We start from the raw sequence: 16,348 nt of genomic DNA on the forward strand, positions 1-16,348 counted from the left end.
CATCTGTATACTTGAGAACTGTCAAAGATGGCATAGAAAAGGTACCGCCTAGTAACTATTCACTACTGACATCTAAGCGTTACTTTTGGAAGACCCATTTTTATATAAAAATTCAATTTTTTAAAATTTCATTAAAAACCATTTTTAAAAAATCTGTTCAAAGAGTGTAAAATGTTTAAGAAAATTTATTGAATTTTTAAAAATTAGTTTTTAAGAAAATTTATTCAATTTTTAAAAATTCATTTCTAAGAAAATTTATTGAATTTTTAAAAATTACAATAGTTTTTGAGAAAATTTATTCAATTTTTAAAAATTCATTTCTAAGAAAATTTATTGAATTTTTAAAAATTAATTTTTAAGAAAATTTATTGAATTTTTAAAAATTAATTTCTAAGAAAATTTATTCAATTTTTAAAAATTAATTTCTAAGAAAATTTATTGAATTTTTAAAAATTAATTTTTAAGAAAATTTATTGAATTTTCTAAAATTAATTTCTAAGAAAATTTATTCAATTTTTAAAAATTAATTTTTAAGATTTATTGAATTTTTAAAAATTAATTTTATAATAATTTTTAAGAAAATTTATTGAATTTTTTTAAATTAACTTTTAAGAAAATTTATTCAATTTTTAAAAATTAATTTCTAAAAAAATTTATTGAATTTTTAAATATTAATTTTTAAGAAAATTTATTGAATTTTTAAAAATTAATTTTTAAGAAGATTTATTGAATTTTTAAAAATTAATTTTTAAGAAAATTTATTGAATTTTTTTAAATAAATTTTTAAGAAGATTTATTGAATTTTTAAAAATTAATTTTTAAGAAAATTTCTTGAATTTTTTTAAATTAATTTTTCAGAAAATTTATTGAATTTTTAAAAATTAATTTTTAAGAAAATTTATAGAATTTTTAAAAATTAATTTTTAAGAAAATTTATTGAATTTAATTTTTAATTAATTTTTAAGAAGATTCATTGAATTTTTAAAAAATAATTTTTAAGAAAATTTATTGAATTTTTTTAAATTAATTTTTAAGAAAATTTCTTGAATTTTTAAAAATCTGCACAACGTTCCAAACTTTGACCTGTATAGCTTTTGTTGCAGTATGAGCTATAATTTTATAAAGAAATTAAAAATTAAAAAAAAACAATAAAAAAAGTTACAAATACCAAAAAAATACAAAAAAACAAAAATTAAAAAAAAATAACCCGTCAAAACTTTGCAATATGTCACGCTGCTATTATTGCGAACACCGGTGTATGTATGCACATAAATGTTTCGTCCATGCGAGTAGCTAATAACTAAGCAACTCGATTGTAAAAATGAGCAAATGAAAGCATGAAGTGAAAAGTATACAGCAAACTTATTCCAAACCTAGTTGCAATGCAAGAATCAACCATATATATGGGATGTATGTATGTATGTTTGTATGTATGTATGTATGTAAATATGTACGCTTATGCATATACGTATACCTATATACCTGTTTATGCTGAATGCACTTAAATGCTTACATACCCATGTGCATATGTCCATATGTATGTGTGTATGTGCGAATACACTGAGTGCCGCAATGTGTGCGTTGATGGCTTTTCTGCTTGTGGTCTAACGCTGTAAAGTGTGGCGACCGGTGAGATCCTCAAGCGTCCTGAAGGTGCGAACAGCCCAAATACCTTCTTGACTTCTTGCATACTCTCGTGCAGACATACACGCATACATACATACATATGGAAATATACTGAAACCAGATTTGTCCGTTGCCAAATGTACCGACACGAATAAACTACGGTTTGGGAGACGTTGCATACAATGCACAACAACAAATCTTAAACGATTTTCAATTAATTAAACTAAATGGAACTCGATGGTTGCAGTCATTGATTTTCGTATAGTAACTGGTGGCGATGATTGCAATGAAAACAAATTAATGCATGAATTGAATGGCAAAGCCAAAGCAATACAAAAAATACAAACAAACCTGCAGGCGACGACACTAACGAAAGTAAGTTTCACAAATACTAAATACAAATAAAATTGCACGAAGAAGCACATCCCCACTATACAAAAAAATCGTCAACCATTGGAAAATTCGTAAGTCTTGGAAGATTTCTCAAGTTGAGCACTAACTCTTTCACCAATTGAGTGATTTTGATTTATCATTGATTTAAAAAAATGTTATAATATTTAAGATTGAGTTGGATTTTCCCCTTTGCACCTCGCGTTGTAGATTTAAGGCCTACTCATATTTCGACTCCAACTTAACCCCGGGTTTAACTCGAGCCTAATTGTTTATTGGGTTTATTCAACTATGTACATTTAAATACCATCCATACACACACACACACACATACATACATACATACATACACATGTACACACATCCGTGCATACGAGTACCATTCAAAAGACTAACCGGCAATTGAAATGGATTTTTGAATGCGTGCGATAGAGCGCATGCTGAGGTCGTTGGCGAAACTCCTTGCAAATATTGGAATCGAAAGATTTGAAAGTGTATTCACGTTTCAAATAAATACAAGTATCTTCGTGCGTGTTGTTTATTTTGTATCTGCACTTATGGCATGCAAACACATTGAGGCAATCGATTTTAATTTAATTAATTGGCCAGCTCTTCTGTGCCACCTCAGTTAACTTCTGCATATGTATGTGTGAATATATGTATATGTATAAAAAACAAATGTGCACACAAATATGTGTATGTGTGTAGGTATATAAGAATAAAAATGTGATAAAGTATACCCAGCGATCAACTGGATTAAACCAGCATTTGAAGGCGCAATCCTCTAGGCATGGAGGCCATAATACCTTTGGAAGAGCGTGAGACTATAGACCCAAATGGAAGTGCGTACCTTAAAGCTGATGGCCACTAGTCACAGTCCGGGAGCTAGGGGTCATTTTGACCTCATCATTTCATACCGACTGATTTTAATACTGAAGGCAGACGACATCCAATGGATGACGAAACCACCGTCAGCTAGTCCAGTAGCGGTGGATGCGTGCGTGGGATGCTGCGAAACGTGTCGAAAAAAAATTTCTACCAACTCATTTTATACCGGCTGAAATTTTTTTCATGTATTGTTGACATTTAGTGGAATAAAAAAAAATAGTCAGCTGCGCCCTAGAGGAGGGAAAACACGTCAGCTGAACAGGTGAACTTGCAAAAAAAATTTAAAAGTAAAACTACTTTATGCCGATTGAAATTTTTTTACATAATTTAGGACACATATGAAAATATAATAATAATGGTCAGCTGCGTTTATAGCGGTGGGAAGACCATCAGCCGAAGAAAGAATGTATCATTGCGTTCAGCTGACGTATTTTCTCTCCTCTACCGCGCAGCTGATAATTTTTTTTTATTCTACTTTCACTACTTTCACTTTTTATTTCTACTTTATTCAGCCAGTATAAAAAGAGTTGTTAAAATTTTTTTTTCGACACGTTTCGTACCCTCCCACAATCACACCCACCGCGGGTGCGCCAGCTGGCGTTCACTTTCGTTATTCACGAAAGCTAAGTCACAAGTATAGTCAAGAATTTAAGGGTATAAAGACGCAGTCCAAAATCGACCCCTGGCTCTCGGACTATCATAATATAACCATAAATAGCTGATATTGAAGTAGGAATAGCAACAACAGCAATAACAAATGCATTTTCTCACACAGGCGTGGATGGTTTTCCACTAAGTCAATCAATATTTTTTGTGGCTCAGTGCTAATTTTTAAACTATTTATCACAAACGTCAATTTTCATATTCGATTATAAAAACATTTCTATGGTTATTCGTAATTTTTGTAAGCAGATGTTCGTTAACACCAAAAAACTATACATCACTCAAAAATTCAGAGAGCAAAGTAGCAGCTCGACACTCATTTTGTGCTGGAGAAATTTTGGTCAGTAAAAAGTATTCTTCACGAAAATAAAGTGAAATAAATTTGGAGATATCGAATTTTAAATTGAAATAAAACAACGAAAATTCAAAATTATTGGGGAATCTTTATTAATTTTGTGTAGAACCATTCATTACCATAAGTAAAGGGTGGTTAAATTTCAATGGCCGATGTTGAATGTGAACCATAACTAAACGTCAACGACACCGTTGGACTTCTTTCTTTGGGGCTATTTGAAAGAAAAGGTGTACGTCGATAAGCCAGCAACAATGACAATTATGCCTCAGCTTCATCGAAAATTTGCACCATCGGATGAAGGTGTGCCGTCGAGGCCGCGGAGGTCATTTGGCCGATATTTTGTTCCATAGATAATTGAGTCAAACCAATATTATCATAATAAAGAGAAATAACAATAATTTTCTAAAAAAGTTGTATTTTATTCAAAATCAACACCGGCCCTTGAAACTTAACCACCCTTTATAATCCCTTTCAAATGTTGGCCGCAACTGGCCCGTATTCGGTCATCCGTAAACACTAATTTTGAATGATTGGCTGGAGCACTTCGGTCGGTATCTCGTGAATATCTTCAGTAATCTAGGCTTCCACTGCCTCAATCGAAGCTGGTTTATCCATAAAGCATTTACATTTTACATACCCCCACAAATAAAAGTTGAAAGGTGTGATGTCACACGACCTTTTGGTCAATCTATAGCTCCGTTATGAGAGAAAAATTGCTCACCGAAACGACGACGCAGTAAGTCGGTTGTTTCATGGGCTGTAGGGCAAATAGCGGCGCCTTGTTGCAACCAAATGTTGTGGTGATCACGGGCTTCAAATTCTATCATCCGGCATCAAAAAGTCGTTTATCATGGCGCAATAACGTTCGCCATCCGTTGTTACATTGGCGTCAGCCTCGGTTTTGAAAAACTATGGGCCGACGATTCCCGTAGGCCGCAACAAACGATTGTTTTCAATGGATGTAATGGCTGTTCTTGAATGGCCACGGGTTGCTCTTCAGCCCACATACGGAAATTTTGCTAATTGACATAGCCATGGAAAACCCTTTAGTTTTGAAAAAGCCGTCAATAGTGCTTCGGCAAGTGAAGATGGAGAACCCAGTGAAGTTAATAACAAAAACAAACACGTAATAAAGCCAGAAAGTAAAGATTTTGATATTGTAAATGGTTTTTTGGCAGATGTTAACAAACAAATTATTCCAGTTTTTTTATTGATAAAGCGAATATTGTATTGGCGCATACACTTCTGTTGGGTTTTTGGCAGAGCTCCCCACTTGTGGCGGGCGTACGTTTTGATGTTGTTCCACAAATGTAGGAACCTACAGTTTTAAGCCGATTCCGAACGGCAAATGGCTTTTTAAGAGGAGCTTTTTCATGGTAGAAATTCACTCGGAGGTTTGCCATTGCCTACTGAAGGGCGACCGCTATTAGAAAAAACTTTTTCGTTTTTTTTTTTTTGGTGTTTGGCGGAGATACGAACCTACGTTCCCCGATTTCCGAATGGTAGTCACGCACCAACCCATTTGACTGTTCCGACCGGCAATTCAATTTTATTCAATATAATTACAAAAAAACCAATGAAATTTGCATACATTGAAAATATGTTCCGTATTTGTATGAGTAATTCGGAAGACTTTGCCGTTCAACTCCAAACATCGGGTCCGCATTTTGTTGCCAAATATTCAATATAATTAGCTCGCGTAAACTACTGAGTTATTTAAGGAAATTTTCGAAGGTTTTATCGAGGCCTTGCGCCAATTGTCCACAAAATCCAGTGAATTAAAGAATAACTCGACATCGCAAAATTTTCAAATTGATAAAATTAAGGGTACAGGGTTTGATTGAAAAGTCATGAGCCTTCCCGCACGGAGCGTCTGCCAAGCGATCAACCGAATCGGCTGATGGGGGAAAATGATCGTTGGATCTTGCCCTTCTACTAGGAACCGGTCCCAGTTCGCTGGCAACAGCGGTGCAGTCAACATCGCTCCGCGCGTGAAAGCTGTTTTTAAAGTGTGTTAGGACTTTGCAGAACCGAAAATGCAGCGATCGTTGGAGCAACGTTACTCGAGCAAATTTTCCGTAAAGCTAAACAAAACGAGTACCATAACCAATGGGCTACTCAAGGAGGCTTACGGGGACCAATCTCTGTCCAGTGCCCAGGTAAAACGGTGGCACAAGTCGTTCAAGGAAGGCCGGGAGGATGTCGAAGACCAACAGCGATCTGGAAGGCCTTCGACGACGCAAACAGACGAAGATGTGAACCGGGTTCATGAACTTTTGAACATTGGCCGTCGTGCTAGTCTACGTGAGATCAGTGAAGAGTTAAATTTAACTTATTTCAATGTGCGCCTGAAAAGAAAGCTGAAGGGGAGGCGTTTCGACTCCATCGAGGCGATCCAAAAAACTGTGACAGCCGAGTTGAATGCGATTCCGGTGGATGAGTTTAAAAAATGTTTCCTGCAGTGGAAGGACCGCTACCAGCGGTGTATTGACGCTCAAGGTTCCTATTTTGAAGAATATTAGTTGTATAAGCCAAAAGGTTTAATAAAACTGCTTAAAAAAATAAGGCTCATTACTTTTCAATCAAAGCCTGTACTTTGGAAAAACTGCGTACTAAGCACATCACAGGCTCGAGTGTTTATATGAGCAATACAAAACCAAATGTATTCGGTACAAAACTTTTCACGCCAGTCAAAACTATGCCAACAATTTTTTCTTTTTTTGTGGTGGGTGTGGTAGGGCTAAATGCTTACGCGCTTAGAGCGACCGTCGTCAACTGCGTTGAGTGGTGTGGCCACTAAAACAATCCATTCTCTCCTTCTGTGGAACCACTCTTCCCAGGACTATTTTCGGCATTATTTCGGGAGGGTCCAAAGCCAAATATTATGAAAAAATTGGTTGAAAGTAAATGGAAAAAACTTGCACAGCCATCTTAGGTTCACGCATTGAGTGTCATAAAGTTTAGTAGCTTCAAAATAACAAAAAATGGCATTTCTTTTGATTCATTTCTTGATTTCTTAAGCTGCGTTCCGCTGAAAGGCAATGAAAAAGCTTAAATTTATAAATCTGTCATCTGAGTCTGTTCAACCACCCAGAAAGTCGAAAACTTTTAAGTTCGTGAAATCAGTGCCGGTGAAGGCGATAACGAAAATACCGAATATAAATTTAAAATAATCAAAAATATTATAACGCATTTGAAATATTAAAATAAAAATAAAATAAAACAAGCTAAATTTTTTTGGGCTTTTAAATTTTATGGACTAATAGCATGCAAAATCATTTTCAATGACACCGTCGTCGCGTATAAGCAAAGACTGTAATTTTTTTTAATTTAATAAAAAACAAAAAATAAAATAAAGAAATTCTGTGGAAAATGTAATAAAAAGGGCAAATATTTTTTTGGAATTGGCAATTAGACATGTCAAAGTTCATGTTAAACTATTAAATGTCTATATAAATACTTGCCCACAGCTTTGTTGTTGTATGAAGTCATAACAGAACAGCAGATTCTAAAGTACTTACGAATGAACTCTGAACCATCTAAATGTTTTTAGCACCTACATTAAAATTAAAGGGTAAACTGTTTTGTTTAAACAGCTTCAAATATAATTCATTTACGCATCTACACACCTACATTCTGTGCAAAAAGTTCCCGGAATTTATCATATGAAAGACGCGCGTCATAAATATCGTGAATGTGAATGGTGCAAAGCTTACAAAGAGGTCCGAGAAGTGGCAGTTGATTAGCCTGCTTCTCGTCAACGTTCAACGTCTACAAGCGTGAATAACATCGATAAAACCGAAAAGCGAAGTTCTTGAAAATCGTCGCCAAAGCATTGGAGAATTGGCTCAGGAAGTTATCATATCTTTTGTGCAAGTCAGCTCATAGCATTGTGACTGATATTTTGGCCAACGCCGCACGACTGGTTCCAAAAGAGCAATAAAGCAACCTCGTCCAAAGCAATCATTGCGTAAGAGTTTGCGGACAAAAAATCAACAGAGGTCATTGATCAAGATGAGGATATACAGGTACACATCACTTATCAGTCTTTATTTCATCACTTACATCGCCATGGTTCGGTGGCGAGCGAGCATGGTGAAGTTCACACGTCAAGAACTAGGCTGTTTTTGGCACCAAAGGACAATCTTTTGCGCATAATTTCATTTAGAAGGAATCTTGATGTCAAACTTACATGAACAATGGAGTCACCCAGAGTGCATTCAAAGAAGTTTGGCAGATATTTTCTTTACCGATGGGTGCAAGAGTGAAATAGGTTTCGGAGCGCAGTGGTACTTAAACGATAGTTAGTAAGTGTCATTATGCTATGGGAGGAATGGAAACTATTTTCCAAACGCAAATTTTTGCCCTTCTGAAAGTAGAAGAACAGATAATTGAGTGAATACGGAGCACAAAACAGATTGGAGTATTTAGTGATAGTCAGACTGCACTGAAGGCCCTGGAGAACGCAAAGCAAACCTCAAAGATTGTTCAAGAATGTGAGAAGAACTTAATTCTGTTGCAAGACGGAACATGCTTGTGCTTATATGGGTTCCGCGGTCTTCAAGAAAATGAAACTGCGGATTATTCCACAGGGCCCAGAGCCAATAATCGGAATCAGTTTAACAGGAATCATGAATTGGATCAGCGGGTATGTATGCAATTTACATGAAGAGCGCTGGTCCAATCCCAGAACGCTGCAGAGCTCCAAAGTGTTTTGTGAAAAGCCCGAACAGAAAATTATCGAACTTTCTTCTAAAGTTTGGCAAAAACGACGTTCGGTTGATGATCGGTATACAACAAATGGGTCACCTTATGACCACCATTGGAATCAGTGAGTTGCCTAGAGGAACCCAATTTTTTTCCTTGCTCACTTCTCTCGGGAGCATAGGGCCTCGACAAGGCTCAGTCTTGCGTTGGTTTCATTAATCTGTTTTAGATTTTTGACAGGGCAGGTGATCAGCCTGACGCTATCAGTCCTAAGTGGTGGGAATGCCCACCTGTCGTTGCTTAGGAACAGCGCCTTCTTACTGCTTGGAGCGCCATCTGTCTTTCACATTTTTCTGGCAGAAGGATCACACAACAGATGGTTGAGGACGTCGCTAAATTTTGGTGTATCTACGCTATTACCGCGTTTGCCCGCTTCCTCTTGACTGTCGCCACTGTTGCATTGTGTAACTGTGTGTTTTTCTTTGTTTTTGCTTGTTTTAGCAGCTACAAAGCAAATAATGTGCGGGAGTAAGGATGGAAAGGATAAGTTTTTGGGGTTGAGGAATGGAATCGGAGGACTTTTTTTTTTTTGTTTTAGAAACAGGGAAGGTGGGTAAATTTGACAAAGTGCGCGGACCGTGGGATTCGAACCCACAACCTCTGAGATGGCAGGCTAGTGCACTTACGCCGGATAGCATTGAGCATTTTTTCTGTGGGTGTTCTGCCTTTGCTACGAATTTGGGGTTCCGCTGCCATGACTAGAATAATTAAAATGCGTTCTCTTAAACTGGAGGATATTTTTGGATTTGCCAAAGAATCTGGAAAATTCTCACGGAACCAGCTATATCCGTCCTTATCTCTATTCTATCCTATCTCTTTCTATCTGTCACTTCTCCCCTTTCCTACTGGACTATCTACACTTTTAGTTTCTAGAGCTTTGTATACAATGGGCTTTTTAGCCTGAGTGATGTAGGAGTTACCATTCTCTCGGTGCTTGTTGGCTCGCCTTTTCAAATTTAAAAATTTCAAAAATCGATCAAGAACGGGTATGGCCCCGTGTGACTTTTTTCTGCTCCCGCAGCTAAACTAACTAAACCTAAGATAGGCGTTTTGAATCAGTTGAAGCCATAAAATAATAGGCGCAGAAGAAGATGGAGGTCATGCCTCAATTAACCTGCAAACATCTGTATGGAGGCCGCCGTAGTCGAATGGGTTGGTGCGTGACTACCATTCGGAATTCACAGAGAGAACGTTGGTTCGAATCTCGGTGAAACACCAAAATTAAAGAAAAACATTTTTCGAATAGCGGTCGCCCCTCGGCAGGCAATGGCAAACCTCCAAATGTATTTCTGCCATGAAAAAGCTCCTCAGTTGTTGTTGGTAGTAATACAAGCCTCGTCAGTGTAGGGTATATAACCGGTCGTCTTCGTCTGGCTCATCTAAAGGTAGGCCCAGGAAACATGCTGTTTCGACAGGTTGGGTCCAAAGGGAGAGGGGTTTTAGTTGAATAGGTTTTAAGGGGCATGTGAAAAGGTGGTTAGTGTTGTGCAGGGTGCCTTCACATGCCGGAACTTGCCGAACATTCCCATGGCAGCCGATTCTACGTTACCGGAATGACTCGGGTTTTTCCCGACCAAGGGCTGCCGCCCCAGTAAACTAGCCCTGGCTAGTGAACAGTATATCACTGGATGGGGTCTACTTTGTTGGCGGTAAAATGAATTTTAATGAATAAGTGAATTTTGTATTTCATTTAACAATTCCGGGTACTTTTTGCATAGAATGTGCGCGTCGTCGTTGAACTCTGTGAGGGAATAGGCATCATTTTAAAAGTAAAGGGCAGCACGTGCCGTCTATAGATTCTCATAAAATACTTTTTATATTCAGTACAAAGATTAACGATTAACGGCTGTTCTCCGAAAAATGAGTAGCGAAGTTTGTGCCACGTCAGCAACTGTTTGCTGGGTATTTTTGCATATTTATATGTATGCGTGCAACCGCTCACAAACATTTATATGAATGCTTTTTTTTGTGAATGGTATTCTGGACTGCAAGCCGAGCCGTATTATAAAGGAAAACATATATCGAACAGCATCTCTTACAAACATCGTCTTTGTTTTACGTTTGAATGATGCAAATGCTTGTGTTGTTATTGCTTTTGCGCTCCTTTGGCTCTTTTGGTTACATTCTCTATACCAATTAAATCCTTACTCACACACGCTCTAAATAAGTCGCAAAGAAGCAACCACTTCTGTTTCCACAGCTTGACAATTAGTCGCAGCTAAACGCACCAACAAACACACACACGCACGGCCACTAATACATTCATAGCCGAATGTATGCTGCAGTTAGCCGACTGCTGGCGCGTGCATGCGTGAGTACTTGCGCCAGTGTGGTGTACACTATGTCAGTGTCCCTGTGGTAGGACCAGATGTTGAACTAAAAACCGCAAAACCGGATCCAGTAGCTGTTTTCCGGCTGTTGCTGCTTACAGTGGCGAATCTTGCAAATGCAAATTAATCACCAGTATTTTGGGTTATTTTTTCAGTTATAGTTACAATTCAGTTTGTCGCATATTAGGCATGTATACAGACAGAAGTAAGTATGTATGTATGTATGTGCGTAAGGACATTTTAATCGTAAGCACTGATGCTATCATTTGCTTTGTGAATTTTAATATGTACAGATGACGCTTACAGACAAAATATTTAAGGAAAGTTTTCCTGCACAATTATGCGTAAACTATTATTTCAGAAACACCACAACGAGGCACGGAGAAATGAGTAACCAAGTCTAAGTTTGTTTTCCAGTGAACTTCTTATACTAAATGTATAACTGCAAGGTGGCGCAAAAGTAATCACCCTATCGGAAGATTTATAATTTTTGTGAATGCCGTCGCACGTCAATCATGTTTCACAATTTTAAACTAGACAGCTGCGGTATACAAACAGACATGCAATGGAGCGCGTAAGCGTCAAAATCAATTTTTTTCCAATCAAACTCAAAATTGGATGTTTATAGAAAATTAAGGAGATTATTAAGCAACTTCGAACTTGCCTTTACTTTAATTGGTTGTTCAATATGGTTTGCGGTTCGATAGGAGTGGGCGTTTGGTACTACCCCTAACTTTTTTTTTTTGTTATATTGCCTGATTCTTCATATGAACGCAGGTGAAATTTCATTTCAATCTGTCAATTCATTCTTTGTTTACAAGCCATTTCATATCGGTGTCCACAGTATTTTCTACAATGGAAAAAATCAAGTCTCTGCAGTGGTTGAATTTTTATTTTTGGAAGGTTTAAAGGCAAAAGAAATTTATGAACGAATGTTGAAAGAGTAAAAGGATTTTTCGTCATCAATAAGTACAGTAGAAAAATGGGTTGCTGAGTTTAAACGTGGTCGTACAAGCCTTCAAGACGATCAACGTCAAAGACATCTCAAAACAGCAACCACACCAGAAATCGCAGGAAAAATACAGGATATCTTAATTTGAAAATTATCGAGTGACTGGAAGAGATTTAGTAGTAGAAGCCCTAGGCATCTCCTTGGACAGAGTAAGCAATATTTTGTCTGACGTATGGGGTTTCAGAAAGCTGTGTGCCGCATTCGCTAACAATGGAATAAAAACACATTCGAATGCGACATTTAGAGCGTTTTCGAAAGAATAAAGTGGATTTTGTGTATCGATTCGTCACTATGGATGAGATTTGGGTCTAGCACCATGATCCTAAATCAAAACTAAAGAGGCTAAAGAGTGGTGTGAACCTGGTTCTTCGGCTCCGAAACAAGTTCGTGTCCAGAAATCAACCAAGAAGATGTTAGTACCAGTATTTTGGGATGCGAACGGAATTTTGATTGTGGATTCCTTGCAAACTGGTAAAACAATAAATTCTACATATTTGTTTGGTACTTTTAGACCAGCTGAAGGAAAAAAGTCGAGAAAAAATACCAGTTTTGCACCATAAAAAAATTATTTTTCATCAAACATTAAACAAACAAAAGGAAAATACTAAACTCGGCTCTAAATATAGTGGTAGTCATTTTTTTCGTGGGCTGCAGGTATAGCCGCAATTCTTACAGTACGATTTCATTCCAAAACCAAATGCCGCACTTGAAAACAAAACAAAATAATCGGTTAAAAGCACAAGGACACTTAAATACGCTTAGTCCTCCAGGCAAAGCGTTGATCGGTGATGAGTTGATCTATAGGCTCTTTAGTCGCTTAGCCCGCCCCTGAGCGATAGCAATCCACAATTTCGGCTGGTCTACTTTAACTCTTCATACTTGGAAATATTTTAGTTTTGGCTTAATTAATTAATAGTTTGAGGATGAAACAGACGCTGGTATTGGATGCCCAGAAATTTTCTAAGCGCGACCAATATGTCTCCAACTAACCCTAACCGACTACTTCTGATAAGTAATTTTCCTAATTTTATATGACAACCATTTCAACCTTAAGTTTTTCTCCCATTTTCTTGAAATTTCGTCATAACATTCCAGAAATATTATACTTTAGAAGATTGTAAAAATGCTTCCTTACTTTAATTTGGCCTCAGCCAGACTCCTTTGATTAAAGTCATACACGAGTCGTATTTTCCTCCGTAAGTTCTTCTCATATTTTCTTGGAATTTCGACACAACATTTCAGAAGTATTATACTGTAGAAAAATTTAAAAAATATATTTTTTGAAATTATTCAAAATTTTGAAAATTAAATTTTATGACATTTTCAAACTCGTTGGAATGTACATATGTATGTGATTGCATGTGAAATGATTGCGCAGAAATCGGCTGGCGAATCTCTCAGGTGTCGTTTCAGCCAAACTTCCCCTCGCAATTTTGTTTTTCACCATAGCTTAATAGCAAACCTGGTCATCTATCATCTTTGAGTTCTACGTGATGGCCACGTGGACTCATTGCCGGGAATAGTCATGCAGAACAGGTCCTAATAATGCAGGCTAATAATAAATGAATAACCGAACACTGGTTTCGGCTACGGCCATGTTCAGCCCCAAATGTTCTATTCGGCTTCATTGTGGCTTCAGCAAAACAAAAAAGCAGAACCTTGGTCGCACATTTCTTAAAAATTATTTTGCTCAAACTTGTATCAATTTTAGAAATTTTTTGAATGCTTTCATACCAGTACTCCACATTTCCTATTAAAAAAAATTGCTCTCAAATATCATCTGCTCCCCATCGAGTGTGGCTAGTGAGCACTAATTACTCAGTGCTGCAAGCCAGCTCTTTACCGCTGGCAAGGGGAAAATACCGATAGGCTTTTGCCTTTACATTACAGTGTAAAATTATTCAACTATGAATGTTAAACATTTACGTTTTTTTTTTTTATTATTTCTGCGCACATTAGCATATTTTATGACCTGAAATTGATGTGCTTGAAAATAATGCAGTTTATTTATTAAGGAAATTACTGGGTTTTTAAAAAATCATTGCTTGTTTAAGTATTACTTAGGCCCTTAAAGTTCAATTCGGTCTTAAAACCCAATGTTCGGTTGTTCTAAAGTAATAATACTTTATTTAATTACCCACATTCCCTGGTGCTGTTATTGTGTGGCATTCATCGGGTCATTGTGTTAAAGTTCGAAACCTACGCAAACTAAGCTTTGTATTCGTGGAAATATCGGAAAATTTCGCTACACTACCACGCAAATAATTGTCAAAGTCAAATGGTCAGCGGTTCTAGACAGAAAGAAAATGACTCCCAATTACCGTGCAAATATATTCAGTTTTGATGGAACTTTTGTAGTAGCTTTAATATACATATATATGCATATACCCAAAAAGAGTGGGATGTTTGGCCGAGCTCCTCCTCCTATTTGTGGTGTGCGTCTTGATGTTGTTCCACAAATGGAGGGACTGACAGTTTCAAGCCGACTCCGAACGGCAAATATTTTGTATGAGAAGCTTTGCAGAAATGCCAGAAATACACTCGGAGGTTTGCCATTGCCTTGCCGAGGGGCGACCGCTATTAGAAAAAACTTTCTCCTTTTTGGTGTTTCACGAAGATTCGAACCTACGTTCTCTCTGAATTCCGAATGGTATGGCTACGGCGGCCGAATGATACATACATTTATGTGAATATACTGATTATTATGATATAGGGCGACAATTAAAAACTGCTATTTGAACTTTGACAAACAGAAACTTCCATGATCTGATGCCTTTGTTGTAAAAAAAAATGTCCTTATGTCTCTTGCTGAAATTTGTAATTTCATTTTTAATGTACCCACAAATTTTTCGGACCCATATACTTTGAATTTGTTGTTTATAAATTCCGAAATACGCCATTTTGGTTCAGAAATCCTATGACCAGCTCTCTTTGAAAACAGAACATACACAAAAGGTTTTCCTAAATTTGCCAAATAATTTAACTGCGACGAAAAGTTCGTACGGCTTAAGATAAGTGAAGAAGAAAACTTTCGATAGAACTTATAAGTATGATACTTATATATATATATATATATATATATATACTCGTTTAATCGCACTTTAGCCGAAAATTATAAAACATTAACCCTCGAGGGCCTATAGAGCCACGCCGCGATCGGGCGCAACGCGAGCCATGTGGGATCGCCACCGAGGGCTAAGAAGGCCAAAATACGTGAGTGCGACGAGCTTGAGATGCTGGCCAAGGAGAACAACGCCCGGAAATTCTACCACAAAGTTCGGCGGCTTACAGAAGCTTTTAAGACCCGGGTGTTTTCCTGTAAAAACAAAGATGGCGATCTAATAAAAGGAGAATCGACACACACCATCTTTTCGTCGACTTCAAAGCTGCATTCGGCAGTACGAAGAGGAGTTACTTGAATACCGCGATGTCTGAATTTAATATTGATGATATTGACATCATCGGCCTTAACAACCGCGCTGTTAGTTATGCCTTCTTCAAACTGGATAAGGAGGCAAAGCGAATGGGTCTGGTGGTGAACGAGGGCACAACGAGGTACCTCCTGTCATCAAATAAACAGTCGGCGCACTCGCGTATCGGCACCCACGTCACTGTTGACAGTTATAATTTCAAGGTTGTAAAAGACTTCGTTTATCTAGGAACCAGCATTAACACCGATAACAATGTCAGCCTGGACATCCAACCTAGAATCTATCTTGCCGTGCTACTTTGGATTAAGTAAGCAATTGAGTAGTAAAGACCTCTTTCGACGAACAAAACTCACACTCTATAAGGCTCTCATCATGCCCGTCCTAACGTATGGCGCAGAAGAGTGGGCGATGACAACATCCGATGAAGCGATGCTTGGAGTGTTTGAGAGAAAGATTCTGCGCAAGATTTTTGGGCCCTTGCACGTTGGCAACGGCGAATATCACAGGCGATAGAACGATGACTGTATGAGCTTTACGACTATATAGACATAGCGCAGCGAGTAAAGATCCAGCGGCTACGTTGGCTGGGTCATGTCGTCCGAATGGATACAAACGCTCCGGCTCTGAAAGTTATCGATGCGGTACCAGCTGGTGGTAGCAGAGGAAGGGGAGGACCTCCTTTGCGTTAGAAAGATCAGGTAGAGTAGGACTTGGCTTCACTTGCGATGTCCAATTGGCGCCGGTTACCACGAGTAAGAAACGACTGGCGCGCACCGTTAAACTCGGCCAAAATCGCGCCAGTTAAGAAAAAGAAGAAAATCTGCATAGCCAAAAGTTTGGACAAACTACGAACTTCGATTTATGAAAGTTTTGCTATATAATAAAC

General features: G+C 37.5%; 1 protein-coding gene across 6 annotated transcripts in view; it reads right to left on the minus strand.

The window, feature by feature from the left end:
• The window catches only part of LOC128865803 (uncharacterized), a 93,828-nt gene that overhangs the window by 49,964 nt on the left and 27,516 nt on the right, over window positions 1-16,348 (minus strand). The window lies entirely within an intron of this gene.

The sequence above is a fragment of the Anastrepha ludens genome, chromosome 6 (assembly GCF_028408465.1).
Source record: "Anastrepha ludens isolate Willacy chromosome 6, idAnaLude1.1, whole genome shotgun sequence".
In the NCBI taxonomy this organism is placed as follows: domain Eukaryota; kingdom Metazoa; phylum Arthropoda; class Insecta; order Diptera; family Tephritidae; genus Anastrepha; species Anastrepha ludens.